Here is a 17,500-nt window from a genome sequence, read left to right as displayed (position 1 = left end):
TTACCAGATAATTTTAATATTGTATTATATTTAAATGTGCATTAAAGGTTTCAGAAACCCTTGAGTATTTTAAAGATTTTAACAGATTAGTGTGTGTTGAGTAGCATTTAAGACAATGTTAGCACCTGTTAGCTTTAACTGTGGGGAAATCTGGATAGTTGTGAGCTTCATTCATTCATTCATTCACTCTTTCATTGTCTTCTTTGCTTGGTCCCTTTATTAATCAGGGGTTGCCACAGCAGAATGAACCGCCAACTTATTCAGTACATGTTTTACACAGAGAATGCCCTTCCAGCCACAACCCAAGACTGGGAAACACCCCTGCACTCTTGCACACACACTCATACACTACGGCCAATTTAGCTTATTCAATTTACCTGTCCCGCATGTCTTTGGACTGTGGGGGAAACCAGAGCACCCGAGGAGACCCACACGAACACGGGGAGAACATGCAAACTCCACACAGAAATGTCAACTGACCCAGCCAGGGCTCGAACCAGCGACCTTCTTGCTAATTTTGAGCTTTTATTTGCTAATTCCATCTTCTGGGTGTAAAATCATTATTGGTGCGGGATCAAAATCAGTGATGCATCGCTATCTGCCTGTCTAGCGATGATGCGTCGGTTTCACATTATTATTCATAGAATGAGTTTTCTTATCCTATGAGAAGACCATGCAGTATTAAAAGCTCAGGATATAAAGCCAAATTTTAGCTGAACAAAACTTGATTCAATTTCTTTATGATGTTTCATTCTTTTCCATTATTCGTCCATATTGTATATTTCATTGTACATACAAATGCCGATTTGTACAATTTGTGTTATTATATCATGCTTGCAGTCCTCAGAGGCCCACTTAAAGGTACCTCTCTAAAATAAAACTGTACTGTCAATTAAAATATTTTACTGTGAAAGTGTAATGAGTATTTAGCAAATCTCTAAATAAATATCTGTTCATAACTTGAGGTTGTGATGACAATATTTAGTTTGAAAAAACTAAAATTATTTTAGTTTTAGTTTTTATGCATTTAAATTAGTAGGTAATTTTTAAAATTGTTTATATTTTTATATTTCCACATAAATCAGTTGTAGCTATTTCAACAATTGGTTTTATTTAAAATTTCAAAATTGAATATTAATAGTAATGGTACTATTATTAAAATATTTAGAGTTTTTAATATTTCAGTGTTAGCTTTTAAAACAATTGCTTATAGTTTTATTTTCATTTTGATTCAATTCTAGATATATTAAATATTAATAATTAATTCTGATATATTATTGTCCATTGCGAAGTGGTGGCTCATTGGGTAGCACGTTCGCCTCACAGCAAGAAAGTCGCTGGTTCAAGCCTCGACTGGGTCAGTTGACGTTTCTGTGTGCAGTTTGCATGTTCTCCCCGTGTTTGTGTGGGTTTCCTCTGGGTGCTCCGGTTTCCCCCACAAGTCCAAAGACTTGTAATTCAGGTGAATTGGGTATGCGGAAATTAACCGTAAAGTTAATGTATGTGAATGAGTGTGTATGGATGTTTCCCAGTGAAGGGCATCCCCTGCATAAAACATGCTGGATAAGTTGGTGGTTCATCCCTCTGTGGCGACCCCAGATTAATAGAGGGACTAAGCCGAAAGAGAATGAATTAATGAATTTTGTTGTTTATAAGTTCAGGTGTGCAGCTTCCGCATTTCCTGGGCTGGGTCACTGGGGCTGCAGTCTCAGGAGGCAATCCTAGACTTCCTTCTCCCCAGACACTTCCTCTAGCTCCTCTTGGTGTTCCCAGGTCAGCTGAGAAACATAGTCCCTCCAGCGTGTCCTGGGTCTTTCCAGAGGCCTCCTCCCGTTGGGACATGCCTTGAACACCTCTCTAGGTAGGCATCCAGGAGTGATGTGAAATAGATGTCGATCCACCTCAGCTGGCTTCTCTTGATGTTGAGGAGCAACAGCTCTACTCTGAGCTCTTCCTGGGTGACAGAGCTCCTTACCCTCATGAGGGTGGATTCTGCCACCCTGCGGAGAAAACTCATTTCAGCTGCTTGTATCTGAGATCTTGTCCTTTCGATCATGACCAAAGCTCAAAATCGAGAGCTTTGCCTTTTGGCTCAACTCCTTCTTCACCACAATGGATCTGTACATCAAATGCACTACTGCTGCTGCTGCACCGATTCACCTGTCAAACTCGCATTCCATCCTGCCCTTACTCGCGAACAAAACTCAAGATATCTGAACTCTGAAAGTACTTTTTTCAAATATTAATATTAAATTCATATTTTTTAAATTTCACTGTTGTTGTGGTGCCTAAATTTAGTTCTTAGAATTTAAAATAAAAAAGTGTTTATTTTAAAATGTATTTATTAAAAAATAAATAATATTGTTTGTGTTTAAATTTTTATGTCTCAACTTGTCTTCATACTCAATATATAAAGCAAATAATTATTCATTCATTCCTTCATTCAGTTCTTTTTTTTTCCAGTCACTGGTGCATTTTCAATTTGAAGAACTTTGTGGTGCAGCTAAAATATAAACCTTTGATTTATGTAAAGAATTTTAAACCAAGTGAGATATTTTAAATAAATCTTGACTCATTTGACTGTAGCTGTGATGGGTTAAATGTTCATCTAGGTTTAAAGAATGTGTCCTTATAATCTGTTGATGTGCTATTCTAGTATAGAAAAGTATTCAAAGCTGTTCTGCTCCCGGACAGATCCGCTTTGTCATCTTATTGAAAAGAAACTGGCAGTTTTGAAAGCGCGCACATCTATTGAGATAAGAAGCATGTCATATTGTTTGGTCACCGAAGATTTAGATTTAGAGAGATAATTAAGATGTTTCAGGAGGATTATTAAAATCACATTTTATTGAGAATGTGCCTTCAAAAGGACTCAATTTAATTCCTCAAACACGGGCCCATATGAGGAAATGAATGAGAGGAAAGAGGTCAGAGACATATGGAGATATTAATGTGTGCAGGGTCATGAAGGGCTGCAACGTTTTATTAGAACTCCGCTGGATTATGATGGAGCGACAGGAGCTGCCATACAGGACGACTTAAGTCCACACCGGCTACGGATAATTGATTCCCATCTGAGATTTATGTTTCTGCGAATGTCCAGAAAAATGAGTTTGTTCGTGGATATAATGTCAGCTTTCAGATCAGTGTCAGAGGGAGATCTTTCATCCTATCCTAAAAAAGCTCAGGCCTCACTAGCGTTGTGGAACACTGCATTCTGAAGCATGGACTAGGGCTGATCAATGCTTTGAAAATATGCCATGTGATATTGCTGGTGAGTATTGCGACTATCCAAGTTTTAGGAACAACAAACAATAACTTGACTTATAGTTGATCATTTTGTATCAGATGTGGCTTATATGAAAGGCAAAGGCTTCTAGATTTTTAATTATTTAATTAGGACAGTAAGGTCTGACTTTGCTGTGACAAAAGTCTTGCCAATCATTTACACTATAGAATATAAAGTCATGATGCAGTGGAAAAATAATGAATATTGTGTATGATTCCCATGAGCTTGGACGACTGCATTCGTACATCTCTGCAATGACTCAAATAACTAATTAATAAAGTCATCTGGAATAGCAAAGAAAGCGTTTTTACAGGACTCCCAGAGTTCATCAAGATTCGTTGGATTCATCTTCAATGCCTCCTCCTTCATCTTATCCCAGACATGCTCAATAAACTGGGCTGGCCAATTCTAGAGCAGGAGCACTATCCTGCTGAAGAGTTTGCCCTCTCCTGTGGTTTGTAATGTAATGGGCAGCACAAATGTCTTATTACCTCAGGCTGTTGATGTTGCCATCCACTCTGCAGATCTGCCCCCTGCCCCTATGCTGATTGTAACCCCAAACTATTGACTGGTTTCAGTAAGAATCTTGGGTCCATGTGGGTTCCAATAGGTCTTTTGCAGTATTTGTGATGATTGGGATGCAGCACAACAGATGATTCATCGGAAAAATCCACCTTTTACAAATGATCAACTAGAAGTTAAGTTGTTATTTGTTGCTCTTACAACTGGGATTGACAACAAGAGTTTTTTTCAGGTAGTGTAAAGCTATTTTTATTAGCTTTTTAAAAATAAAAGTAATGTATTAATAGCTCTAAAATAAACAGGGAAAAAATTATATTTTTCTGATCTAAAAATCTTTCAAGGTGCAAACATTTAGACAGCATAGAAGAGCCAGGATAAAATACTTTGATTCTGATTCTATATAAAGACAGTCACCAAGGATGACAAAATGACGATATATATATATATATAAATATATATATATATATAAATATATATATATATATATATATATATATATATATATATATATATATATATATATATATATATATATGTATATGTGTGTGTGTGTGTGTGTGTGTGTGTGTGTTTGTATATATATATATATATATATATATATATATATATATGTGTGTGTATATATATATGTATATATATATGTGTGTGTGTATATATATATATGTTTTTTTTTGTGAACGATTAATTCAAGGAAGATAATCTAAAATAAAATCCCCTTCATACGTCATCAGAAGAGCCAAATCTAAATGGTAATTTTGTTTCACATCCTAGCAGATAAAGGTTTAGCAAAACAAAAATGAGTGGTTTGTCCTTTTTTCAGGTTTTCTCAGTTGGTAGCTGCACCAGGGACTCGATTATAGTACTTAAATACAGAAAAGGTCAGATTTTCATGATATGTCCCCTTTAAAGGTCTCACATCAGGGAAAATATTGGCATCTGGGGAATTTTCTGGCTGGAGGAGGCCGGGGCGGTGGGTGGTGGAGATTTGTGATTGAAGGGCGCTTTAATGAAAGAGCATGGATTTGATAGGTGATATAATTGTTCTGCCACTCAGGATCAGTGGAAGTCATGCTCATATGTTGCTTATGAGCGACATGAGTTTATGACAGATACAGACTGGTGATACTGTGATCTGACTGATCCAGTCAAACGAACAACTGTCACATGTGGTGGATAAAAGCTTTTAAAGCTTCACACTGTGATTGTCTTATTATTAGTAATGCATCATATGACTGAATTTGCAATGAGATTTTCATGCCATGATTATCATCTAAAAAAAATATCAGGCTTTAACTGTGTTAAAACGGATGTAATTAGTATAATCATCAGCAACGATGACCCTTAAATAAATGAAAACAAACAGTCTCTTAGTTGAGCAAATGCTTTACAAATTAATTTGAAATCATTACATGCAAGTATGATTCTCCCTTTTGTAAAAAAAAAAAAACTAAAGCACATCTCCAATTAAATAATCTCTTTAAAAAATAATATTTAAAAAATAAATATGTATACTTTATATTGCACTGAAAAGGAGACGAAAAAACAAGTTGTTCTTTATATTAAACAGCACAAATATTTAAAAATTTATTTATAATATGTTATCAAAAAAGTAGTATTAATCGTATAATCACTTAAAGGGATGGTCCAGAGTGTATTTTTAAGGCTTTATTGTGTTTATAAGTAGTAGTAAAACTTTATTGTCCTTGACAGGAAATTTGTTATGGGCATTGCCATATTGCTGCAGACATTCACTAAAAACAAGCAATAAAAACAATACAAAATACAACCGTTACAAAAATTATAATGCTAATTAAGATAGACTCTTGTTAATTAAACCCACTGAAACGGGTACAAAAGATTTCTTATAACGGTTTAACCTACACTTTGGAACTCTATATCTTCTAGCAGAGGGAAGCAGTTCATAATGTGGAAACAAAAAAATACATATAAGATGCAAAGCAATGTGTGCTCATGCTTTATTTGTAAAAAATCACCTTATTTTTTTTTTTATAAATCTTTCATTATATACAGCTACTCTGCTAACATGAAAATGACTGTCATATTTCCTAGTTCCTCTGAAAAGCCTGCTCTTTAAGAGACTCTGATTGGTCATCTAACATAATGTGTGGATCGGCTTCATGTCTTCATGTAAAGAGTCACAATCTTACAAGCACGCGCTGTATATTCTCTGTAAATACTGTCAATAAGAGTAGCTGTTAGCCGTATTATTTTGAGCCTGAACCAGAAAGAAAATGAAGAGGACACAGTTGAATCTCACTCCTGCTCTCTAAATTATAATCTGACAAGTGTCTTTTACATACGTTATATACAGAATAAGCGCGTGTAAGTAATATAAAACTTTTAAATATCTTTTGCTAGTTCATTAATTGAGATGTATGACACGCGGAAAGTGGCTGCATAGAGAGACACTGCAGTGCTGCTAAAGATTGTGTGTGTTTACAGCAGTTTTACTGATAAATATGAACTTGTAGCTAAATTGTTAACGATGCCAAACAGCATTTACCAATTTTTACATCCTTGTTTACATCCTTGCTACAACATTTCATTAACACTAGACACTGTGCATGTAATGGATCAATTTTAACAAATAAAAATACTTACACTTTGTGGCTCCATTATGGTTGGAACTGCTGCTCCTTTGAGTTTTAGCCAATCCCAGCACTGAACTGGGAGAGATTCTGTAAGTTCTGCTTTGACAAATGCTAGCCCTATATCTTTTTTTGTAATTCTTTGGAACCTAATCAAAATTACATTGTAAGCACGTCTCTCTTTTTGTTGTGTCCTTTGGAAGCCCAAATACAGAAACAGAACAAGCTCTGTGCAAATAGCTACAACATCACAGTGCCTCTGGCCACACCCCTTTGCTGTGCGTGGTGTACACGTGTGGTGAATTCACGTAACCTGAAAGGTTTGTGATCTCACTAACTCGGGTGTATGTTTTTGTGGTCCCCAAAATAAGTATAAGTCTGTCTTTTAGGGAAAAAAGAGGAAAGTTTAAAAAAAAAACAGACAGAAAGACAGACAGACTGATTGATTGATTGATTGATTGATTGATTGATTGATTGATTGATTGATTGATTGCACTTTTATTAGTCCTCCCTGTTGAATGCTGGTCAGAAGTCCCAGTGGTGTTGAAGTAGACCAAGCCCCTAGTTCTGACCCACATTAACTCATCTGCATTCAGTAGATCTAAACAGGGTAGCTGAGTAAGCAAAATCTCCCTTCTCACTCATACTGATAAACTTTAAGGATCAAAGCTATGCTCCACAAGAGACGAATATGTTAGGACGCCAGTGTGCCACCTGTTTATAAAATCTCTCTATTATAGTTAAGTGATGAATTGCACTTTTGAAAAAAGCTAGCAAGACGCTAGAGTATTTTATCCACCTTATTTGTCAGGCCCATTGTTCCTTGCTCACCAGCTGTTTACTCATGCAAGACACATGCATGCAGCAGAGGTAAAGTTGTGCGGAATGTATTTTTGCCATGCTGTTGGCAGCAAATATTAGCTCATGTCAATCTAACCGGTTCATGCTTTTGACATTTGGATCTAGAGGTCAGCCAAGCTGAGCTTTTAGCACAAGTTCTGGACAAAATGTTTGTTACTGTAGATAAAAGCAGCCTGTTGTCATATCCGACTTTTTCCCCTGTAAGACATGAAAGCACACCTTTAATTAAAACAATAGTTTTATAATCAAATTTTTTAGGATTCAAAATAGACAATACAATTATGTAAATTACTAGAGATTCTGACAAATTGTTAATCCTGCAGTGTATTTTAACTATATCTAGCTGATTTGAATGAATTGCATATCAGTATATATAAATATATTGGTTCAAAAGAATGCTTCGGTGACTGATAAGACTCTTTTTTTTTATTATTATTATTACAATTCAGTTGACTTGATTTCTTATGTAATGAATGAATCAACATTTTTAACCAGTCTCTTGAACGAGTGATTTAATAGCCCCTTTCACACAGTGATACGACTTTACTAGTATATTCAAAAAAGTGCTGTTTACACAGGCAAGGATGTTTCAGACTTTTTTCGGAAAAGACCATTAACACATCCATTTCAAAATACCAGTAAGTTCTGACATCATTAACCAGAAATTGCCTTTAAATGGCTGTACTTGTATTTGTAAACAAATACAAATACAAGTACAGCCATTATTTGTTAAAGCTTCAGCGTTCATGCAGGTACTCCCAGAGACATCCAAAGACAGAATCGCGAACTGCAGCTAAACATTTACATATTTGACTACATTACTAATTCTGTGGATGGATAAGTATTGTGAAAAACCTCAATGAAAGCGTATTGAGTAACACTTTTGCATGTCGGGATACATAATGTGTGTGCTGACGCTTACTGGACCACACCTTCACTTATACATGCGTCAAGCAACTGAAGCAGAGCTTGAAGGTAAACGAACAGTGGTTTATCATAAACATTTTATCGATAATTTTTTACACAGATGGAATTAAGAAGGAACATAGAAACATTATCTGGCTAACATCTAGCTGCTAAATGTGTCTGAAAAAATATTCAAAGGCTTTTATTTTCATAAACAGTGTGGATGTGAATTTGTCTGAATGTTCTGATTGGCTGGAGTAGACTTCTCATGTCAACATTCTAAACGCAAACGCACTCTTTCTGGCAATTTTCCTTTTGTGTTCACATAAAGCAGAATTCTGGGAAACACCAGTAACGTCATAACTTCTCTTTGGAAAATTGTCTGGACGAATTTACCGCCATTTTCAAAAAGGGTCTGTTCACACATTACGGGCAATTTTCTGGAAAAGTCTGTATATGTGAAAAGAGGCTAATGACTCACTCAAAATGACTTTGTTTCATTACTCAAGAAATTAACATTTTTATCAACAAATCAACATTTGTCTCTTGAATGAATGATTAAATGACCCAAAAAGATTTTGCTGGATGACTCGCTTAAAAAAGACTTTTAAACCAGTCTCTTGAATGAATAATAAATATATATATATATATATATATATATATATATATATATATATATATATATATATATATATATATATATATATATATATATATATATATATATATATATATATACTAGGGGTGTCAAAATTAATTGTTTCTTCTGTGCACCACGATGCAGACATGGACAATTCAGTATCGGTTCATTAATAATCAAAACCGGTTATTATTTACTGACATCATTTATCTCATATGCGCTATGTCATGGTTACTTACTACGCCTAAAAAAAGAACTCGCTAGACATGGCTCAGAAAGCAAGCATGATATTTGCATCTATTTATTTGCTATAAATGCTCATTTTGTTCTGTTCATGTATTTGAGTTTTTAAAGGTACAGTTTATATATTTGACTGTTTGTATTAAAGGACAAAATTGTATTGCAAATAGTATGCAAATATACATGTATTTATACATTTTAATAGAAGAATTGCTGTGCTGTGAAGACAATATAAAACTCTGTATGGAAAGCATCATCAATGCACCGTGATGCACCGAGATATTGAATTGAACCGAATTGATGGCATGAAAATTGTAACCGAACCGTGAGAACAGTGTAGTTTCACACCTCTATTATATACTTTGTTTTTTGCATTACAGAATGAATCAGTGTTTTTGAATAATCTCTTTAATGAATGGTTCACTGAAAAATAAATACAGTTGAAGAGTTGAGTTACTTTCATAAACTATTAGCTATTTAGCTCAGTTTCAATTTTGCTTAATTACATTATTAATAATAATTAGTCATAGTAGATTTTGCATTTATATTATTTTCATTATTTATAGATAGATAGATTTTTTTTATCTGTTTGTTAATTTCTTTTATTTTCTATGGTGTGGTCACAATGCTTTTTTGGGTGGGATTAAAATTTAGTGTGAGCCTCCTTGTTTAGACTGAGTCTGTGCATTCTCTAACATTGCACATTTTACTAAACAGCTGTTTTTTGTCTAATTTGAACCTTTATGTCAAGGGCTGTTATGACGTAAGCACTCTTTGAATGGTCAGAGAGTCCTTACATGTCAGCTGAAGGATATGGTTAGCTTGTCCCTGATGGTGTGGCAATGTGTGTGTCAGTGTTTGTGGGATGGGATGTTTCTCAGGAGGGGTGGAAACAGCTGTGTGGCAGGACTCAGGTGGATGGCTCTCAGCACAACTCCACCGGTGGAAAATGAGGCTTTACAGAACAGACTGGAACACAATCAACACAGCAGCTTGATTTTTTTTTTATTTTTTTTTTTTTGAGCTCCACAGAGATGCCTTCAACATAACATTCTTTTTTTTATTTAAAAAGCAGATAAATAGATGGATTGATTGGATATTTATATATGGATATTAATTGGATGGATGGATGGATGGATGGATAGATGGATGGATGGATGAATGGTATTCAGATTATGACTGTTTATAAAAGTATCTCTAGATGGTGCTTTACAGCCAAACACGTTAGTCAAGTGCAAGATTATATACAAAAACATATTTTTCCATATTAATATAAAACTTGTTCTGTATTTCTTCATTTACCAAAAAAAAAAGAAGTAAACTAGGTATGTTTTACTATGCAGTATGATGTTTAATATTACAGAAAGTGCAGTTTTCTTTTGCACTTGTATAGTTTTAGATTCAATTCTTTTTTATTATTATCAGTTAATAACTCATTTAAAAATGCAAAACTACTGTATAATAAACTTGTTTACATCAACCAATTGTTTAAGCCTATTCAATAATAATTATAAAGGCTGTATCTCTTAAGGAGCACTTTGAAAAGCCTGTCTGCTGTGTCTGAGGGTATATAGCTTTTTAACAGATAGATAATTATGAGCAAAAAAATGCTAACAACAATGCTTTTTAAACCTTTTATTTGAATCAGTAGTATCAGTTTCCTCAGAAAAATTCAAGGTCGGTTGCTTTCTTTTCTTGCTTTCTTGGCTGCCTTCATCATGTCTCCTAAGCTCGCATTATTAGAGGGTGTGATGGATGAGACAACAGGAGGATGGAGGAAAGACGCATATGAGGAGGATCACAGACTCCTCACACAAAGAACCAGAATGAATCAGATTGAAAGAGCGGGTGTGTGATGGACTGTTGATTAGAGAGCGGAATTAATGCGAATGAACAGCATTGAAATCTGGAGACCAGAGATTTGTAAATGTGTGTCTTTTGTTTTGTTTTTTTAAATACACGTTACATACACAGGTCTTTTAAATAACTCTGATTGTTGTTGTTCTTAAGTAGGTTAACTGACAATTCTAGCACAGACAATAGTACAGTTGCTGCTCTCAGCGAGTAAAAATTAAGTACAAGTTTTGTATTTTATTATATATATATATATATATATATATATATATATATATATATATATATATATATATATATATATATATATATATTTTTTTTTTTTTATACAGTATTACAATAATAACAAAATCAACAATATGCAGCTGATAGTCATTGCCCAGTGATATAAAGTGCACCTGTGTCAATAAAAAAGGCAGTGTGGTGCGCCTCATGTTTTTGGAATGTAAAGGAATGTTTGTTGTGATCGGCCCCTTAGAAAGCAGAAAGTTTTGAGTTTGTTGTGTGGTGTGGTGTGGTGTGGTTAAATATGTGTATTTTTATGTTATGTTGCATTTATTCCACCAAAATGTTGCAGCATAAGGACATGTTGAATGTTTATGTATCTCCTCCAGATCAAATCGGACCTGAATGCATTATGAGGGATAAATAGAATTTCTCCTAATTTGTATTATACAGATTTGTAAGAGATTTAAAGCACATTGGGATACAGTGCATTGACCTGTCGTCCAGCTGATGCAGGTCCAGCTCAAATGCCTCTCTAGGAAATGTCATGCTGTTCTCTCTGTACTCAACATTCAGACTGGGCAGGAGAACTGTTGCTGTAAAAGCAGATCTCGTCCTTCTTTTGGACCTGCATTAACCCACCCACATGAGCCTGAAGTACTGTAGGAGACGTGCTGTGTAAGCATAACCTTCTCTCTCGATCTTGCTCAAAACATGAGAATTAAACTGTGGCACATCAGGGTGGGCACAGCAGTTCACCACCTTTATAGACGGCAGACCAAGTTCTGTTTGACTTGTATGATTTCATGACTGTATTCAATTCCGTCTATCCATCCATCTATCTATCCATCCATCCATCCATCCATCCATCCATCCATCCATCCATCCATCCATCCATCCATCCCTCCATCCATCCATCTATCTGTCTATCCATCCTTCCATCCATCCATCCATCCATCCATCCACACATTCAATTATATGCATTCATCAGTCCATTCAATTCCATCCATCTATCTGTCCATTCAACTCTATCTGTCCATCCATCCGTCCAATCAATTCCATCCATCCATCTGTCCATTCAACTCTATCTGTCCATCCATCCGTCCAATCAATTCCATCCATCTATCCATCTATCCATCCATTTAATTTAATCCATCCATCTGTTTATTTCCATTCAATTCTATGCATTCATCCAATTATATTCGTCCGCCAATCCAATTGCATTCGGCCATCCAAATCCGTTTTTTCATCCATCCAAATCCATCCATCCATTTGTCCATTCAATTCTATCCATCCCTCTGTCTATCCATCCATCCGTTTATTCAATTCTATTCATCTATCCATTCATCTGTCCATTAAATTCCTTTTGTTCATCTGTCTATTCAATTCCATCCATCCATCCGTCCGTCCATCCATCCATCCGTCTGTTTAATCAATTCCATTCATCTGTCCAATTAATTCCATCTGTTCATCTTTCCATTAAATTCTGTCCGTCCATCCGTCCATCGGTCTGTTTAATCAATTCTATTCATCTATCCATTCATCTGTCCATAAAGTTCCATCTGTTCATCTTTCCATTCAACTCTGTCCATCCATCCATCCATCCATCCATCCATCCATCCATCCATCCATCCATCCATCCATCCATCCATCCATCCATCCATCCATCCATCCATCCATCCATCCATCCATCCATCCATCCATCCATCCATCCATCCATCCATCCATCCATCCATCCACATTTTCTGTTCAGCAAGGACATTTTAAATTGATAACGGCAGTAAATCAGGTTTAAAAAAGTTCTGTTTTAGTTAAAAGTTGTGCTTTTTAACTTTTATTTCTTAGTGAACATTCCTTTTAAAAAGTGTCAAAGTTTCCATAATTTTCAAGCTGAACAGCTGTTTCTAATATAAAATGTTAAGTCTCTTTAAACATTAATACAGCATATTAGATTGTTATTAATATAAATATTGTATGTTCATATTAATGTAGTTGTTCATCACAAGAATACATTGTAAAATATATTTAAAAACATATATTATACTTAAAGATATTTAGTTGGTAAAATATATTTTTCATTAATACAGTTTTGCTGTTTTATTGTCTTTTTTTTCTTTTTTTTTTCCCTAAAAACAATTTAAAGAACCCCAAACTTTTGAGCAAGATATTTATTTCTGGGTTATAACTTGTTAGTGGCAGAGTCTTGCTTTAAATATGCATAACAGAGTTCATTTTGCACTTTGAAGTTTTTTTTTTTTTAGTTGCTTAAAGCAATAATAGCAATAAAATATTAAGTGCGATAAATAATTTAATTTATCTATGCCTGTAATATGAATTAGCCATTTCTTTTTTCATTTTTTAAATCTTACTTTGTGTTCATGTATCTGGTGAGTGGTTTAAGCTAAAGTTGGCTGTAGAAACTAGCATTACTGGAGTCATCTAAGGATTTCAAAGCATTAAAGTTCATAATTAATAAAGTACATAATTGTAATCCTGCCTTTATTACCAAATTGTAATGCTTTGTAGTTACTTTTTTCCCCACCCTGTTTATATAGCTATTAAAAATAACTAAATTTTGGAGGTTGCTTAAATTCTAAGTTTCTCTGAATTTTTATTAATGGGTACAGTATGGGGTAGAGTAAATTGTAGTTTTATTCTTTAAACAAACTGTTTACATTTCCTTCATTTTAAAAATGTAATTTAGAACTTTTTTTGTATAAAATAACAAAATAAATTCCAAGTTTTTAGAAAATTATGTTGATTTTTAGACAACAAAATGCCAATGTTTTTCAATGAAGATTCATATTTGGTGGACTAATCTTGATTTTTCAATCACAACAAATTTTAATTTGTTTTCAAAAATAAATATTAACATATGATTAAAACCTAATTAATCCAGTAAAATCAGATCATTTTTATTTTTAATAAATAAATAAAAACATTGTATTTAATTATTAATGTTTTATATTTATTTATTTATTTTTATGTTTATTTTACTTTTCATAAATTAATAAAACTAAAGTTTTATTTATTTATTTGTTTATTTAATTATTTATTTACTTATTTATCTACTTATCTGTATATACTACTACTACTACTACTACTACTACTACAACAACAACTACTACTACTACTACTATTAATAATAATAATAATAATTATTATTATTATTGTTGTTGTTGTTGTTGTTGTTGTTGTTGTTGTTTTTGTTGTTAATTATTGTCCTTTTTTAAATTTTTATTTTGCATTCCCATAGAGAAAAAGAGATAGACATTCAAATTATAGCTTCTCTTAGTAAAGAACATCCAGTGCGTTCACTGAAACTGAAATCCCCGAGAAAGCCCAGGTCTCCTGATGCTGATACCCGAGCACTGTCACATGGGCTGGCGGAGCGTTGCATGCTGGGAATAAAGGAGCAGTGCAGGGGTTAAGAGGCACTTGGAGCCACACGACTGCCTGTGTAAAGAGCCGAGCTGCAATAGAAATCCTCACAGCAGGTGCAGCCTCCAAACCAGAGGAGCTCTAAAAATGACACACCACGCCTTTGTCATCCCTCCTCCTCTTTTCGCTGGCTTTGATGAAATGCTGGAGGATTTTTAGTTAATTAAACAGGATTAGGTGTAACCTAGGGATCAGGCTGTTCAATTATCCTCCTCTTATTTTATTTTTTTTATCCTACAACCTCGCTCTTTTGCTCCCACTCATTCCCTTTGTAGGGAGAGAGAGGTGTTGGTTTGTAAGTACAACTAATGGCTTTGGTGCTTTTCGTCTTAAAGCCCAGAAGTGCTGCTCTGGATGGGAGGTACAGGATGAACAATGTCCCTTCTGGTAATCAGCTTAACCCTGCGCGGACACGCAGTCTAACAATGCTCATTAACTTCAATTAAGTTACTCACAAGTTGGGGAGTAACTAATTAAAGCGGCGGTACTGCTAACTTTGCTGCATTTTTCAGTAGGGTGACAGAAGCAAACGGTGTAGCTTTTTCAGCACCTTTTCCAATAGTGAGCAGTAATTGTGGGAGGCAAGAAACATGCCTCTTATAATCATTGATTTTCTTGTGCGGAACACAAAGGTAAATATTCTAAAGAAATTTCTTCTGTTTTTTGGTCTTACAAGGAAACTAAAAGTAGCCTGAAACAATATAGCCGCTTAAACGGCCCACATAGCAAAATATCTCTGGCCCAGCTCTGGCCCACACGATCAGCTTTTGTTTGGCCCACATGCCACAGTGAATTACGGTACATGACTGGACCATGCCTGGCTTCCAGACAAGGGCCAAACATGGACCACATCTGGGCCAAGTTAATAACACATAACTGAGCCTGAACTGTGCCAGATATGTTGGTGGATCACGACTGCAATGAAACTGATAAACCCATGAATCACTGCACATTAGGTGTGCTATGGGCGTGCATTTTCTCTAAGCGACCTGATTGGTAGAAGTTTTTTTCTTTATTTAAAAATAATAAAAATGTATTTTAAAAGTGGGTCAAGATAAGCCAAACTTACATGGCCCACATATCAATTATTATTAACATTCGGGCCAAATACTACAATTTACATCTGGGCCAAGTATTGTGTGCCACCTTAAAGACGGTGCCTCCTCTGCCAAACCAGGACCATGTTTGGCCCACATGCTGCATGCCAGTGCCAGATGAATGCCTGCTGTACCAGATTTTTTGCCAAATCTGGGCCAGAATTCTTTGCTACCTGAGGGTATGTTTAACACATATGGGGTTTAGAACCATTACAAAACATCCAGAATATTAACCAAAAATGTCAACCCATCGTCACGGTTAACTCCTTTCTGCATCTCAAGTCCATTTAAGTACATGGCGAGCTACTGAGCAAACTGATTACAGCGGAAAAGCCGTCCACAAAGAGGTAAGCGGTGAGCTGCTAGCGCAAAAAGAAACAGAAGCCGTCGTCATACCACTTCGTAGCATTCGTTTTAAAGATAAAATGCAGCCATACGTAGCTCTAGTTACATTATTTTTGATCTCCAGAAATGCATACTGGGGTATGTTTTCACAAAAAATTTCACCTCATAATCGTTGCCAAGAAAAGTATGTTCTTTGTAGTATGAGCGCGAGTAGTAATGGAGTTTGGATGTACTACATTTGCCTTTATGCCATAACCTACCCATGTCAGTTATGTTGCTTAACCACCCATTCCAACATTCCCTTGTGTGGCCTCATGGGATTGTACTGCATCACCATGACAACTAAAATGGAATGCCTCTCAAGTTGCATACTTGCTATTGGATGGATGGATGGATGGATGGATGAATGGATGTTCTATTCTGCTACATTTTGTATAAATAATGTAATAAATTATGTGATGGATGCATACTTGCTATCGGATGAACGGATGAACGGATGGATGGATGGATGGACGGACAGATAAACAGATGGATGGATAGATGTATGAATGGATGAATGGGCTGTTCTGCTGCATTTTGTAGTATAGCTGGTGTAATGCTGGGTTCACACCAAAAACAAAATGAAGCATTCAAACAAGTAAGTTACATGCAAAGTCGATGCAAATATGTAAATAGAACCAACACAGAGCAAATGACGTGAGATGAATGACATGTTTGTCACCAACACACAAAATTACTCCATGTTTGCTGTGAACCCAGCCAGTGGCGTATTTAGGCATAGACATTGTGGGTGATTGCCCAGGGTGGCATCTTGCTAGGGGTGGCATGGAGACCCCCCAACCACACCATCCACCAACCTCCATGCGCTTTACTTTAGTCCACGACTCCAACCCCACCCACCTCCCCACTCTTCACTTTCATTTGAGACAGACATCCCCTTCCCGCCGCTTCACGGAAGGGCAACACGAACATCATGAGGGCGACTCAACCGTTGTTTGCCTAGAGCGCCAGTTTAGCTTGCGCCAGCACTAAACCTAGCATGAACACTCAATGGTCGCAGCTTTGGTCATTAGCAGATGGGGAGGAGCTATCAGGAGCTAAAGCTGGATTGCTTTATTTATTTATTTTGGATTGTGCAAGCATATGTAAACAATTATGCCAGCTCCTGATGATGGTGAATGTGGTTGTACTTATGACAATTACGTTTTGGTAGTTCAGTAATATAGTTTACTAATTTGGCAACCTATGAATATAGATTGAGAAACTGTTTGAATTTCTTGTTAATAAAAAAGTTATAATAATAAAAAAAACGTTAGTGTTCAATTTGTGACAACACTCATACACTACATTTTTGAGTTCTTAAGTGGATAGTATGACATTTGGAACACAACTAGTGTACAATTCGAATTGAAATATTTCTCAAGGAGACATTTGATGTGCTGTATCTCAATTTGCATACTATCCATCCTAA

At 35.4% G+C, this 17,500-nt stretch overlaps 1 protein-coding gene and 1 long non-coding RNA gene across 5 annotated transcripts in view; both read left to right on the top strand.

Moving 5' to 3' along the window:
* whrna (whirlin a) overlaps nucleotides 1-17,500 on the top strand; it is a 189,986-nt gene that overhangs the window by 18,330 nt on the left and 154,156 nt on the right. The window lies entirely within an intron of this gene.
* On the top strand, nucleotides 5,377-10,547 carry LOC147831874 (uncharacterized). Its single transcript, XR_015520128.1, has 2 exons — nucleotides 5,377-8,122; nucleotides 10,213-10,547. It is a non-coding gene; the product is annotated as an uncharacterized LOC147831874 (long non-coding RNA).

Source organism: Danio rerio, chromosome 21 (assembly GCF_052040795.2).
Source record: "Danio rerio strain M-AB ecotype USA chromosome 21, GRCz13ab, whole genome shotgun sequence".
Taxonomy (NCBI): domain Eukaryota; kingdom Metazoa; phylum Chordata; class Actinopteri; order Cypriniformes; family Danionidae; genus Danio; species Danio rerio.
Note: the sequence above shows the minus strand (reverse complement) of the source record. Positions and strands in the feature narration are given on the sequence as shown.